The sequence below is a fragment of the Spermophilus citellus genome (assembly GCF_964194105.1).
Source record: "Spermophilus citellus genome assembly, chromosome: 3".
Classification (NCBI taxonomy): Eukaryota; Metazoa; Chordata; class Mammalia; order Rodentia; family Sciuridae; genus Spermophilus; species Spermophilus citellus.
Genome location: NC_138184.1, coordinates 230,204,642 through 230,217,825, shown reverse-complemented (window position 1 = coordinate 230,217,825; position 13,184 = coordinate 230,204,642). Strand labels below are relative to the sequence as shown.

Here is a 13,184-nt window from a genome sequence, read left to right as displayed (position 1 = left end):
GAGAACACAAGGGTAATCTCATAACACTGCTACGGTTTGGTTCTACTTTGAAATCCCGCCCTTCTGGAATCCACGTTTGCTCAGGAAGAGAGCCGGGCTGTACCTGTCCTCTCCAGGGGGCAGCCCAGCTGGCCCACTCCTCCAGGGACAGCAGCCCTCTCTTCCGGGGTGCTCCTGGATTTCCCCCGAGTTCACAGCTGGCCTTTCCATTCTGTTGCTGACACAGTGGCCTGTGCGTGCCCCAGGGTGACAGCTGTGGCTCCGTGGTGGGCTGCAGCTTCCGGGGACTAGTCCCACACATTCCTCTTACACAGCACTGTCCTGGTCTTTCTTTCTTTTTTTTTTTTTTTAACAGGGTTTTTTTCATTTTTCAAAAAAATATGGACAGAATCTGCCTACCATTTTTCTGCCCATCTTTTGACTTTCAGATTTTCAGATTTGCTTTCTGTTTCCTGGACATTATATGGCTTCCAAGGTATGGCATTAACCTGGCCGTTTCCTTTCCATATAGGAATCGGTTGCATATGTATTTCTTACGGACAGGTGTTTGGCTCTGAAGCTGACCCGGGCTGCTCCTTGCTGTGGTCTAAGTGCTGTGTCCTGCCCATTTCCCACGTTGAACTCTGATCCCGCACACGTGGGCTGCCTGTGGGCCTGGGCGGAGGCTAGGTAGCCAGGGCAGAGAGCTGTAGCGGAACTCCTCACGTGCTTCCTCTTCCTCTTCCCCCATCTTCTTCTAGCCCTTCCAGCCCGCCACTCATCCTCCACCGTGCCAGGGAAAGTGCTCTTGTTCACGAAGCTCCCAGACATCGGTGGACTCCAGTTCTGGTGACGTAATGACCGGCAGCATTTAACCTGGGTACTCACTGCCTCCTTGAAACTTGGGTTCTGGTTTCTTTGGCCCAGAGTCTGTCTGTCTGGATCTAGAACTCCTGCGCTGGCTCTTCCTTCTGAGTGTCCCTTGACGGTTTGTGTCCATCTGGTCCCTAACAATTGTCTTGTCCCCGGGCTCGTCTCCTGCCCCGTCTCTTCTGCATGCCTTGGGCTGTGGCTGAGTTCCTGGGTACTGAAGATGAGCAGGTCAGGTTTTGTCGTGGAGCCTGGGGCCACATGTCGTCAGCACCCCGTCCCTCATCATGGAGGTGCTTGGGGGCATGGGTGACCTTGAGAGACCTGATCCCCACTCTCCCTCCCCCCTCTTCCTTCTGCCGTCACCCCACTCAGACAGTGGGGCTGAGGGGTGGCAGGCTGTGTCCCACAACAGGGACCACACTGGGCGAGGCCTGCGCGATGGGCCGTTCTGGGGCTGGACCCAGGCAAGGGAGAGTGCAGGGGTCTCCTTCCCAGTACTTGCACCAACCCTCAGGAGTAGCTTGTCGTCCATCTTCCATACTTGACTGCTGACCCCTAGCCCTCTCCTATTGCCCTGCCTGCAGAGTGCCGTGGGTCTGCCCTGCCACACACTCACAAGCATGGTCTGGTGGCCCTGAGTCTGGGTCCTGTGCAGGCTTGGTCATGATGTCATTTATTTGTTTTTATGCTGGGGATTGAACTCAGGGGCCCTTGACCACTGAGCCACATCGCCAGCCCTATCTTGTATTTTATTAGAGGCAGGGTCTCACTGAGTTGCTGAGCGCCTCACTTTTGCTGAGACTGGCTTGGAACTCTTGGTCCTCCTGGCTCAGCCCCTCGAGCCGCTGGGATGACAGGTGTGCACCACCACGCCTGGCTGTACGTGATGCTTCTGTTGTCTTTTCATGGCAACTCACTGTCTTGAGGGTGAGCTCACATTTAGAGAAACTTTATCTGTGGAGATTTTCTAAGGCCTGGTTTGCGGTTAGGTCCTGCTGGAGAGGATTTCTCTTTGCTCCTTGCAATGCGCAGCTGTCCCACTGAGCCCACGGCCCCACAGAGAGAGATTCTGTGGACCCCAGGTAAAGTGTCTTCCTATCCAACAATCACCTCCCCACACCCACGGGAGGACGGCTTTCGGTTTTTATAGCTCAGAAGAGATACTTTCCCCCTTCCGTTCAAGATGGAAAGCGTCCAGTCTCTTGGGAGACGTCTTTCCTACCTACTTCTTCATCTCAAGCCCTTGATGAGGGCAGTAGGGGCTCGCAGAGGGAGCCCCTAACCCTGCCCTTGGCCTCTCCCTGGGCTTTGGTCCTCATTTCCTCCCAAGAGGCCAGGCGAGCCCAATTCCCTCACAGCAGAGCTGGCTTCTCTTATTCTTACTTCTCTGTCCACCAAGACCTGGTGTCCGCTGGCCCCAGCGGTGTGCCCAGGGCCTAAGGGAGCCTTCCTGTGCTCGTTCCTCTGCGGGCTGCCGTGGCCTCCCTGGACCATGCTGTGCACACCCGGGTCCTGCAGCCGGGTCTGTCCTCTCATTTCTAATTCCACAGTAACTTGTCCCTTGAGCTGGATGGTGTCTCCTGCCTCATCCTGGGTCCCGTGTCACCTGGGAGCAGAACATCATGCTCCACGAGTGACTCCCAAGGTCAGCCTGAGGACCCTGCTCCTCAGTGACGGCGAGGCCTGGGCCAATCAGAGTGTAGCTGTAGCACTTCAGCATCCATGGGGGGCTCTGAAAGCACAACGGGCACCTTGGGAACACCCCCGCGTGTCCCCAGAGCAGGACACCTCTGCGTGACCATCCTTTGCTACAGAAGCCAGCAGAAGAGGAAGGTGGCCGTCCACTTCCACAGCCTGGAGGAAGCCAAGAAAGAAAAGGAATCCATCATGGATCTTCAGAGTCGAGGAAAAAGAGAAGAGAGCTTGAGCTACGCCGTGTGGTACCATGTGTGCATGTGCTTCCGGGCCTCTGCCTGCCGTTGCGGGGCCCACTGCACACGTCTGCTGCCGTAGGCTCTGCTAGACTACTGTGCAGAGGGCCAGGCACCTGGAGTCCCCAAGTGTGGACACCTGGAAGTGAGCAGGCAGAACCTCGTGTGGTTATTTTTGTGATGTTCTTAAGCCAAGGTCTCTGACGTGTGCAGGGACAGGCTGAAGTGCCTGATGTGTCCATGGGAAATACGTGGGCCTGCCCCCTGACCCAGGGCTTCCCTGCTCTGCACATGGTCACCTGGAGCAGAAGAGCCAGCAACAGGACCCAGGTTAGGAAAAGGAGTCACTTTCCACAGTCTGCAGGCGGGTCCCCAGGGGGTCTGTGAGGCAGGCGGGGTCCTGGGGGGTCTGTGAGACAGGCGGGGTCCCAGGGGGTCTGTGAGGCAGGCGGGGTCCCAGGGGGTCTGTGAGGCAGGCGGGGTCCTGGGGGGTCTGTGAGACAGGCGGGGTCCCAGGGGGTCTGTGAGGCAGGCGGGGTCCCAGGGGGTCTGTGAGGCAGGCGGGGTCCCAGGGGGTCTGTGAGACAGGCGGGGTCCCGGGGGTGTGGGAGGCAGGCGGGGTCCTGGGGGTGTGGGAGGCAGGCGGGGTCCCGGGGGGTCTGTGAGGCAGGCGGGGTCCCGGGGGTCTGTGAGGCAGGCGGGGTCCTGGGGGTGTGTGAGGCAGGCGGGGTCCCGGGGGTCTGTGAGGCAGGCAGGGTCCCGGGGGGTCTGTGAGGCAGGCGGGGTCCCGGGGGTCTGTGAGGCAGGCGGGGTCCTGGGGGTGTGAGAGGCAGGCGGGGTCCCGGGGGTCTGTGAGGCAGGCGGGGTCCTGGGGGTGTGTGAGGCAGGCGGGGTCCCGGGGGTCTGTGAGGCAGGCAGGGTCCCGGGGGGTCTGTGAGGCAGGCGGGGTCCCGGGGGGGTCTGTGAGGCAGGCGGGGTCCCGGGGGGTCTGTGAGACAGGCGGGGTCCCGGGGGGTCTGTGAGGCAGGCGGGGTCCCGGGGGGGTCTGTGAGGCAGGCGGGGTCCCGGGGGGTCTGTGAGACAGGCAGGGTCCCGGGGGGTCTGTGAGGCAGGCGGGGTCCCGGGGGGGTCTGTGAGGCAGGCGGGGTCCCGGGGGGTCTGTGAGACAGGCGGGGTCCCGGGGGGTCTGTGAGGCAGGCGGGGTCCCGGGGGGGTCTGTGAGGCAGGCGGGGTCCCGGGGGGTCTGTGAGACAGGCGGGGTCCCGGGGGGTCTGTGAGGCAGGCGGGGTCCCGGGGGGGTCTGTGAGGCAGGCGGGGTCCCGGGGGGTCTGTGAGACAGGCAGGGTCCCGGGGGGTCTGTGAGGCAGGCGGGGTCCCGGGGGGGTCTGTGAGGCAGGCGGGGTCCCGGGGGGTCTGTGAGACAGGCGGGGTCCCGGGGGGTCTGTGAGACAGGCGGGGTCCCGGGGGGTCTGTGAGGCAGGCGGGGTCCCGGGGGGTCTGTGAGGCAGGCGGGGTCCCGGGGGTGTGGGAGGCAGGCGGGGTCCCGGGGGGTCTGTGAGGCAGGCGGGGTCCCGGGGGGTCTGTGAGACAGGCGGGGTCCCGGGGGGTCTGTGAGACAGGCGGGGTCCCGGGGGTGTGGGAGGCAGGCGGGGTCCCGGGGGGTCTGTGAGGCAGGCGGGGTCCCGGGGGTGTGAGAGGCAGGCGGGGTCCCGGGGGTGTGAGAGGCAGGCGGGGTCCCGGGGGTGTGGGAGGCAGGAGGGGTCCCGGGGGGTCTGTGAGACAGGCGGGGTCCCGGGGGTGTGGGAGGCAGGCGGGGTCCTGGGGGGTCTGTGAGACAGGCGGGGTCCTGGGGGGTCTGTGAGACAGGCGGGGTCCTGGGGGTGTGGGAGGCAGGAGGGGTCCTGGGGGTCTATGAGACAGGCGGGGTCCCAGGGGGTCTGTGAGGCAGGCGGGGTCCCAGGGGGTCTGTGAGGCAGGCGGGGTCCCAGGGGGTCTGTGAGGCAGGCGGGGTCTGGGGTGTGTGGGAGGCAGGCGGGGTCCTGGGGGGTCTGTGAGGCAGGTGGGGTCCCAGGGGGTCTGTGAGGCAGGCGGGGTCTGGGGTGTGTGGGAGGCAGGCGGGGTCCCAGGGGGTCTGTGAGGCAGGCGGGGTCCCGGGGGTGTGGGAGGCAGGAGGGGTCCCGGGGGGTCTGTGAGACAGGCGGGGTCCTGGGGGGTCTGTGAGGCAGGTGGGGTCTGGGGTGTGTGGGAGGCAGGCAGGGTCCCGGTGGTCTGGGAGGCAGGCGGGGTCCCGGGGGTGTGGGAGGCAGGAGGGGTCCTGGGGGGTCTGTGAGACAGGCGGGGTCCTGGGGGGTCTGTGAGGCAGGTGGGGTCTGGGGTGTGTGGGAGGCAGGCAGGGTCCCGGTGGTCTGGGAGGCAGGCGGGGTCCCCAACCCCATCACCTACGCCCCGTCTTGCTGCATCCTCGATAGAGCTCTGCTTTCTAAAGGAGGCGCGGTGCCTTCGTCGCGCCCCTTGCTGACTGGTGTCTTCCTGAGGTCCACTGTGAGCGTGGGTCAGAATCCCTAGGCAGACGCGGTCAGTCTGAGCAGGGTCTCCTTTCCTTGATGCTGGTGGTTCAGGTACCTCAGGTGGGAAACGGGGGTTCCCAGACGCGGACTTGCGAGGTGCGGTCTACAGATTGCGTGGCCGTGAGTGTAAATGCAGAGAGCGGCCAGTTTCCATAGGTGTCCTCTGAGGCCATGTGAAAGACGGAGCCACTGATCATCACTGAATCATGACTCTCGGGCCTGGAAGTTTCTGCTTCTGAGAATAGTGATGCTGGCAAAGCGGACGCGGTATGGTCGCAGGTTTCCTCAGCTCGCGGGCTGGGCAGCAGTCTCCAAGTACACCGCAAGTCGACACTAACTTCATGCTGCGAGCCTGGTGTCTGTCCTTTCCCAGTCCCTGTGGGCCAGGGGTCGGGTGTGGCCTGGCTGGTTCAGGGTCGGGGCCTCACAGGGCACTGTCCAGGGTCTCTGGACTGCCCTCTCATGTCCGGGCTCAGCTGGGGAAGGGTCTCCTTACAGGTGCACTCAAGTTGCCGATGGCCTCAGAGGCTTCCTGGCTGGTGCCGAGCCACGGTGGCTCCTCTCCCTGGGCTTCTCCAATATGGCGTGAGCCAGTGCAGGGGGAGCGCCACCAGCATGCCAGTTGGTCTGCCGGGACCACAGCAGTGGCATCCCACGGTTTTGCTGCTTTATTTGTGGGGAGCCGGTCACTAGAGGCAGCCCTTCCTTGCCCAAAAGGAGAGTCCACAGAGCTGGGTAGCTGAGGACCCTCTCTGAAAGCTGCTGGTCAGGAAGGCCTGGTGCATTTCGCCTCAGAGGAGGGCAGAACCCCGGGGCCTGCTCTCAGGGGCGTGCCCCCGTCCTGGTAAGGGAAGGGCACTACTCCGGGTCTACTCTGGGGGCCTGGCAGGAGGGGGTAGCCGAGGGTTGTCTGGCCAGCCTCTGTGGGCCCCAGAGCAGGGTGGGAGGCTGCAGGAAGCCAGGGCAGTGAGCCCTCGGGAATGCCCGGGAATGTGTGGTCACCACCACTCCAGAGACAGGCTCCAAATGCTGAGACAAAGGCCGCGGGCGTTGGCCCATGGTGGGGTTGTGTGTGCGCAGTAATCCTGTGAAGTCCTGTATCTTTAATTATCCAGTCCGCAGAAACTCTTAGGATGGATGATTAGGTGGGAGATAATGACGACTCTGGGGGCAAACCTGCCATTTGCCCTGGAAATCACTGGCTAGAGGCTGCCTAAGTGTGCCTGCTTGCTGCAGGGTTGGCCTCCTTGCCCTCCGAGCTGGGAACCCCCTGGCCCTCAGACACCCAGGTCTCCTCCGTCTGCTGGTCAGAGCCTCACAGGGTGCTCTGCATTAGCCGGCCCTGGGGAGGGGACCTGTGGCCCAAGCTGACACTGTCGCTGCCCAGCTGATGGGCAGCAGTGGCCCAGCACATAATGAGGGTGGGCACCTTGTCACTGTAGCAAGCTGAGCAAGCCAGCAGGCAGAGGTCAGGGGCTGGCAGGCAGCGCCCTTCCCCACAGCCAGCAAGCACCGCAAGTAAATGCTGTGCTGACCATGGCCACTTCAGACCTCAGGAGTGAGGGCTACCCTGTGTGACGCTCAGCCTAGCACGTCACCCAGTAGGACCACTGTGCAGGGGAGATGGAGAGAGAGGGAGAGAGAGGGGGAGGGGGAGGGAGGGAGGGGGAGAGAGGGATGGAGAGAGAAGGAGGAGAGAGAGGGGGACAGAGAGAGGGAGAAATGGGGAGAGAGGGATGGAGAGAGAGGGACAGAGGGATGGAGAGAGAGGGAGAGAGGGATGGAGAGAAGGAAAGAGGGGGAGGGAAAGAGAGAAGGAGAGAGAGAAAGAGAAAAAAGAGGGGGATGGAGGAGAGAGAAAGAGAGGTGGAGAGAGAGAGGGATGGAGAGAGAAGGAGAAAGGGATGGAGAGAAGGAGAGAGGGAGGGAAAGAGGGGAGAGAGAGGGAGAGAGAGGGAGAGAGAGAGAGGGAGAGAGAGAAGGAGATGGGGAGGGAAAGAGAGAGGGGAGAGAAAGAGAGGTTGATAGAGAAGGAGAGAGGGAGAGAGGGATGGAGAGAGAGGGAGAGAGAGAGAAGGAGAGGGGAGAGAGACAGAAGGAGCAGGGGAGGGAGGGGAGAGAGAGAGGGAGGGGAAGAGAGAGAGAGAGAGGAGTGGTTTCAGGCTCCCTCCGTTGGCAGTTCTGGGGTGCCCATCCAGGTTGGGGGAGGCGACACTGGTCTTGAGTGGGGCAGGTTGAGCCTGCTCGTCCCCAGCCACCCGTGAATGCTGGGCAGGAGGCATGTGCTTCATGGAGGAGAAGGGCTCATGTCACGGGAGGGTGTCTGAGGATGCACCACGGTGCTGAGGCGGCTCTTCCTTGGGGTGAATGTGGGCGAGGTGTCCTCATGCAGGTAGATGAGTCTCCAGCGCTGCCGTGACCACGCGCCCCAGCCTGGGAGGCTCTCTCGGTCCTGAGGCCAGAAGTGTGAGATGGAGGTACCAAGGGCTGGTTCCTCCTAGGCCCCTCTCCTTGTCCTCACGATTGTCACCCTGAGTGGCTGGGTCCTGACCTCCCCTCAATAAGGCACTGGTCCCAGTGGATCAGGGCCCCACCCAAATGCCCTGCTTTATCAGGGAGTTAGGGTTCCAACAGGGGGATTTGGTGTGGAGGGGTCCACTCTGACCATAGCACCAGCTGTTTTCAAGACAGGTGGACTTTTATTGGTGAGGTGGGAGGCCAGAGAGCAGGACAGGGCGCCCACAGGACACTTGGGCACAGGTAAGCCATGCTGCCCTGCTCAGACCCACTCCACCTTGAGGAGGTCCACACTGGGCCTCTGGTAAGGAAGGAAGGTTATTTTTGGCAACCGAGGCATCTTTCAGAGGAAAGCTATAATAAATAGGCTCAGCACGGTTTGATGCCATTTATAAGAAGATACTAAAACAAAAATTAAAGGTAAAGCATCCATTATATCCACATGTAATCTCTGCCGCGCAGACTAATGACAGTCTTTAAACCTGTCATTTTTAGGCCAGAGTCAATACCAACATTAAGGAGGGACAGTGATCAATCCAGGTGTTTCCTTGGGCAGGTGGATCCCAGCAGGATGGGCCAAGTGTCCCAGGTTGTTGAGAAAAGGCACCGACAGTGGGGCTCGGCTTGCCGGGGAGCTGCGGGTCAAGGGGCTCTCAGGGACTGGCGCCCAGCCCTCCGTCACCTGCGCACCCACGGGTTTCGTTTTTAAAACATTGGTGTGGGAGCAGCGCAGCTTCAAGGCCGCGAGTGACTCTGGAGAGCGTGAGAACGCAGACGGGCCCAGGGCCCTCTCTGGCCCACAGCTGGGGGCACTGTCCCCTCCTGATGGAGCCCGGGGGCTGTGTGGCGAGCCTGGTTGTGACACACTGTGGTGTGTGCTGTGTGGGCTGTGCGGTGCCATGTGCCCCGCGCATGTGTCCTGGTGCGTCATGGCGCGCGCGCGCACACACACACACACACACACACACACACGGAAGCCTGGCGCGTCTGGATCCTAGGGTTCTTGGCCTCGCTTCTCCTGCAGTTGAAATTGCCAAGACAGAAGTGTCAAAGCTCTGATCTCAGGAGCCACTCCCAGGGCACACATGGCTGTCTGTTGTGTCAGTCTTCCACTGCGACAGTGGTTGAGAGACGCACCGCAGGAGCGGAGTGGCTCTCTTTCCCCATCTCTGCAGCTGCCACCACCTCTCCTAATGCTGCCCGTGCCCCCGAAAAGGCTGAGACCAGAAGACCCGGGACCCAGCCAGGCACCTGCCTCCCCACCGCGAGCCACTCCACCCGGGACTCTGGGCTGCAGAGCTCTGCGAGGGGAGGGTGGACAGGACACCAGGAGAGGGCGGCGGGTCTGCAGAAGGGAGAGAGTGGAGGTGGGCAGGCCAGGAAGGAAGCCCTGGAGAGAGAGGACAGGGCCAGGAGGGTTCTGGGAGCCCGTGCTGAGCAGCAGCGAGGCCCCGAGATTCTCCTGGGCATCCGTCCCGTCACCTTGTGCCGCCTCAGAAAACCCAGGCTTCCCTGAGTCCCAGCCCCATCTGGAGCTGTGATGTCAAATGTCCCCTGAGGTGAGTCCTCTCGCTCTGGAAGCAGCCTGTGGCTCTGTCCCTCGCTCCTCAGGCACAGCACAGAGAAACAGGGAGCCGCAGACCCCGAGCTCGGTGCCCCCGGGCTTCCTCAGCCCCTGCCTGGTGACGCGTCAGGAGTAGCCTGAGCCCCGTGGTGGCTGTGAGCACGCTCAGCTCAGGGCGGGGGGAGTTGTGGGTCCTCTGCTCCATGGAGAGGGAAACAGGACGTGTCCACAGCGGTCACCTTAGGAGGAAACTGTTGAAAATGACATCAAAACCAGCTTCTTAGGAGAGAGCCCGCCGTGGGCAGCTGCTGCTGTCCCTGGAACTCGCCAGCCCAAGACCGTCTGGGGGCTTCTAGGGTGGCAAGGGCTCTGGGGCCTCTGGGCTCCACTGAGCCGATGGACGGGCGAAGACCCAGGGTCAGAGCAAACGGGACCAAGGAGGGAGAGCGGCGGAGCTGGCCGGGCTGCATCCACGCAGCGGGGACTCCTGGAGAGGACCCTGTGCCCAGGGCTCCCTGTGGGCAGGAAGAAACCCCGGACCCTCCTGAGGGGCCTCCCTGCTCTGTGCAGACTGTGGGTGACGGGAGGCCCCCTTCAGGGCTCTTCGTGGGTGGGGCTGGAGGACATAGGACCCCCCAACAAGTACCCATTTGCTGCTGTAAATGGCCACCAAGGTGCTGTCAGAGGGAACTCGAAACGTGTCAGTGACTCAAAAGCCCTGGGCGCTGGGCAGACGCCGCTCCACTGAGAGACTTAGTTGTGCGTGGGCTTGGGGACACACAGCAAGTCCGTGTCCAGGGCTGGACACAGTCTCAGGCGGGATGGTGCAGGGGCGTCAGCAAGCCTTGCCCAGCACATGGCTGCTCAAATTTGAGGAGAAAAGAGAAAGAAGCAGATGAAATTATAAAATCAGATACTTGTGACTTGCGACAAGACCCTGCCTTTGAACACTTACCTGGACTTGAAGAATATTTATCAAATGTGTAAATGATAGAAAATTAACATGTCGCATATCTGATCCAGCCTCAACAAGACCATGAGAGCCGCAAAGACTGCCATGTTGACATGCACAAATTCTCCTTTAAGCAGTTTATACTCGGAGAAAGATCGGAGATGCAAGAAATGATGGTAAAGCAGGCTTTCATCGCAGATTGATAAATCTATGGAAGAACAGAAACAGAATAATATATGCTCATTTAAATGACATGGAGAATTTTCATAATCCGTTATTGAGTAGCTCACCGTAGTGGGTCGTAGCGGAGTGGTCACAGGTTTACGCTGATGCTCGAGAGAGAGAGAAGATCTCCAGCTCGCCACGGAACCCAGGGGTTGCTGCTGGGTGAGCCCTGCTGGCCGCAATTCTCTCCATCTTAAAAATTCCTCATGAGAAACAGAGAAAAACGATTCAAATATCTCGGAATTCTGTAACAAGGACTGAGTGGTGGCAAGAAGAAACGGAACATGATTTCATACCGCATTCTGCTGCTGGGTCAAGAAATTAGTTCTGTACACACACCCCCCCACACACACACCCCAGGGGAAAACACTTTTGAAAATTATTTGCAAGAGATTTTGTTCTAACTGACTGTGGCCTCGAAAATGAGTTGACGGGGGACAGAAGTCCCTCTGGGGGAGTTCTGACAGCCTCTTCTCTGCTCTTCCTTGTGTAGACCGAGGTGGTTCGGGACACTCGTGCAGGTTTGCATCGGCTCTGGTCATTGCATCTCAGAGAAGCGCTGGCGGCTGGACCGTGGTGATGGAGAAAGGCCAGGAGGTGACAGGTCTGCAGACCACACTGTGGCCGACGGCACCATCGAGATTCACCGAGGAGCCAAGCTGCCTTCCTGCGTTGAGGAATGTTTGTCCTCTGTCCTCGGGTGAGGACCAGGCTTCCGCCGGGCTCTTGGGGGAGGCACAGAAACCAGGAAGGAGTGCTCCGTGGAGGCCATGCTGGTCAGCGTGAGGACTGGCCTGGGCGGGGCTGCCTGGGAGCATTCAGAGGCAGCTGGGCCAACCCGCCCGGAGAGGGGCTTGGATTTTCTCCAAGAGGCGTGGGATGATTTCGTGTGCCTGCTCCCCATGTGGCTGAGTGTCCAGACCAGTGTCCTCAGCACCTTGGCCTTATCAGCGGTTGGTTCCTGTGTCCCAGCCTTGGCTCCACCAGGAGCAGTGGAACAGGGCAGACCGGGCCTGGGAGGAGAGAAGTCAGGAAGCCAGCAGGTTGTGCAATCAGGTCCTCACCACCCCCGTCAGCCACCGCTGCGAAAGAGCCACTTGGAATGACTGCGTTCAGTTACAACAGAAGCCAGGTTTTATAGTAAGTGGCCAACAAGAGGTGATTCAGGAAGTACGTGAAACTAATAACATGAAAATACATAGTCTTCCAGTTAACAAAACGTGATATGATTATGATCATAGGCTCATTTTTAAATAATTAAGTGTTGATTATGTCCTGATCTTTCTCCCAAAGTTGAACGGTAGCATGAGACAGTATCCTGTTCCATATTTGAATTTCATAACACATCAAAAGAGGCTGGTTTTTAATAGAAAGGAGAAATCAAGAGCAGCACCCATGTTCCCTGCAGGCTCCTGAGAACGTCATATCCAAATCAGACCCTTCTGGGGACTCATTTCCTTGGGTGTGTTTAGGTTCTTGCCGGTGGGTCCTGGGGAATGTCCACTGGTCTTCACATGCATGTCCAGGGCAGGTGGTCCTCCTACAGCCCTCTTGCTGGCCAACACGGCCGTTTTGTGTCACATTTTTGAGGTCCCCCTGGGGTGACCTATATGGCATTTGCCCTGTCTCTGGATAATCGCAACATCAAACCTCACTGACCCACCAGCTGACCCCATGGGCAGCACCATGGAGACTGACCTGTGTGTCAGTTCACTAGAGAGCCTTAACTCTTTGGTGAGTCCTCCTTCTGTCTGGCACCTTGTAATGGAGGAGCTTGGCTTCTGGGCAGCGGGCAAGCAGGATGGCCCCTTCCTCACATGATGCCTCTGCCCACAGGAGAGACGTCCAGGGGACTCGGGCAGCCCAAAGCCTCGTATGAAGGAGCTCTGCTGTGACCCTGGGGGTGGCACAGACAGGGTCCAGCCTGCTCTTCTGTCTTGGGACCAGACGGGCTCCAGAGTGGGAGAGGCTGGGAGCTGGGAAGGAGGCGCAGGCTCCTGGGGGCATTATGCAACAGACCCGAGGAGCCGGGTGCAGTCCCCTAGAATGAAGCCGGGACGACTTCTGCAATGAGACATGAATATTCACAGAGAGAATAAATAAAGACTAAAAATAGCCTCGTGTCAGTTCAGGACAGGATTCGCACACCAAATGAGAGAGGGAAGTGTTTGGTGCTGGGAACGCCTTGGTTGGAGGCTGGGTCTGGGTAAGGACGGTGGGTCTGACTAGGCTGCGTTTGAGGACACCAGATGAGAGGCCTGGTGGTTCCTGCCCACGTGGCTGGCGGGGGTGCGGCGTCTGGGTCCGGAGCCTCTGTTTCTGACCTGGTTCCTTCCCCACCATGCTGAGCTCCCATCGCCACAGAGACTAAGGCCAGGCGTTGTATCATGACAGGGGACCAGGAGACACCCAGGAGAGCCCTGAAAAACCACCAGGTGACCTCAAACCGACTCCAGTGCAGAAGGTGCCACCGTGAGGGGGGGCTCTCCAGAGTCGACGGCCGCGGTCGGCACACCCCGGCTCCAACGGGGGAACATCCCGCACCCGGGTCCCCGGGGCCTTTGTGTAAGTGCTGA

At 60.2% G+C, this 13,184-nt stretch overlaps 1 long non-coding RNA gene across 1 annotated transcript; it reads right to left on the bottom strand.

The window, feature by feature from the left end:
• Window positions 1–8,260: 8,260 nt before the first annotated feature.
• LOC308644245 lies at window positions 8,261–12,636 on the bottom strand. The gene is made up of 3 exons (XR_014020932.1): window positions 12,307–12,636; window positions 10,078–11,621; window positions 8,261–9,670 (listed from the first exon to the last, which is right to left on the bottom strand). It is a non-coding gene; the product is annotated as an uncharacterized lncRNA (long non-coding RNA).
• Between the last annotated feature and the right edge of the window lie 548 nt (window positions 12,637–13,184).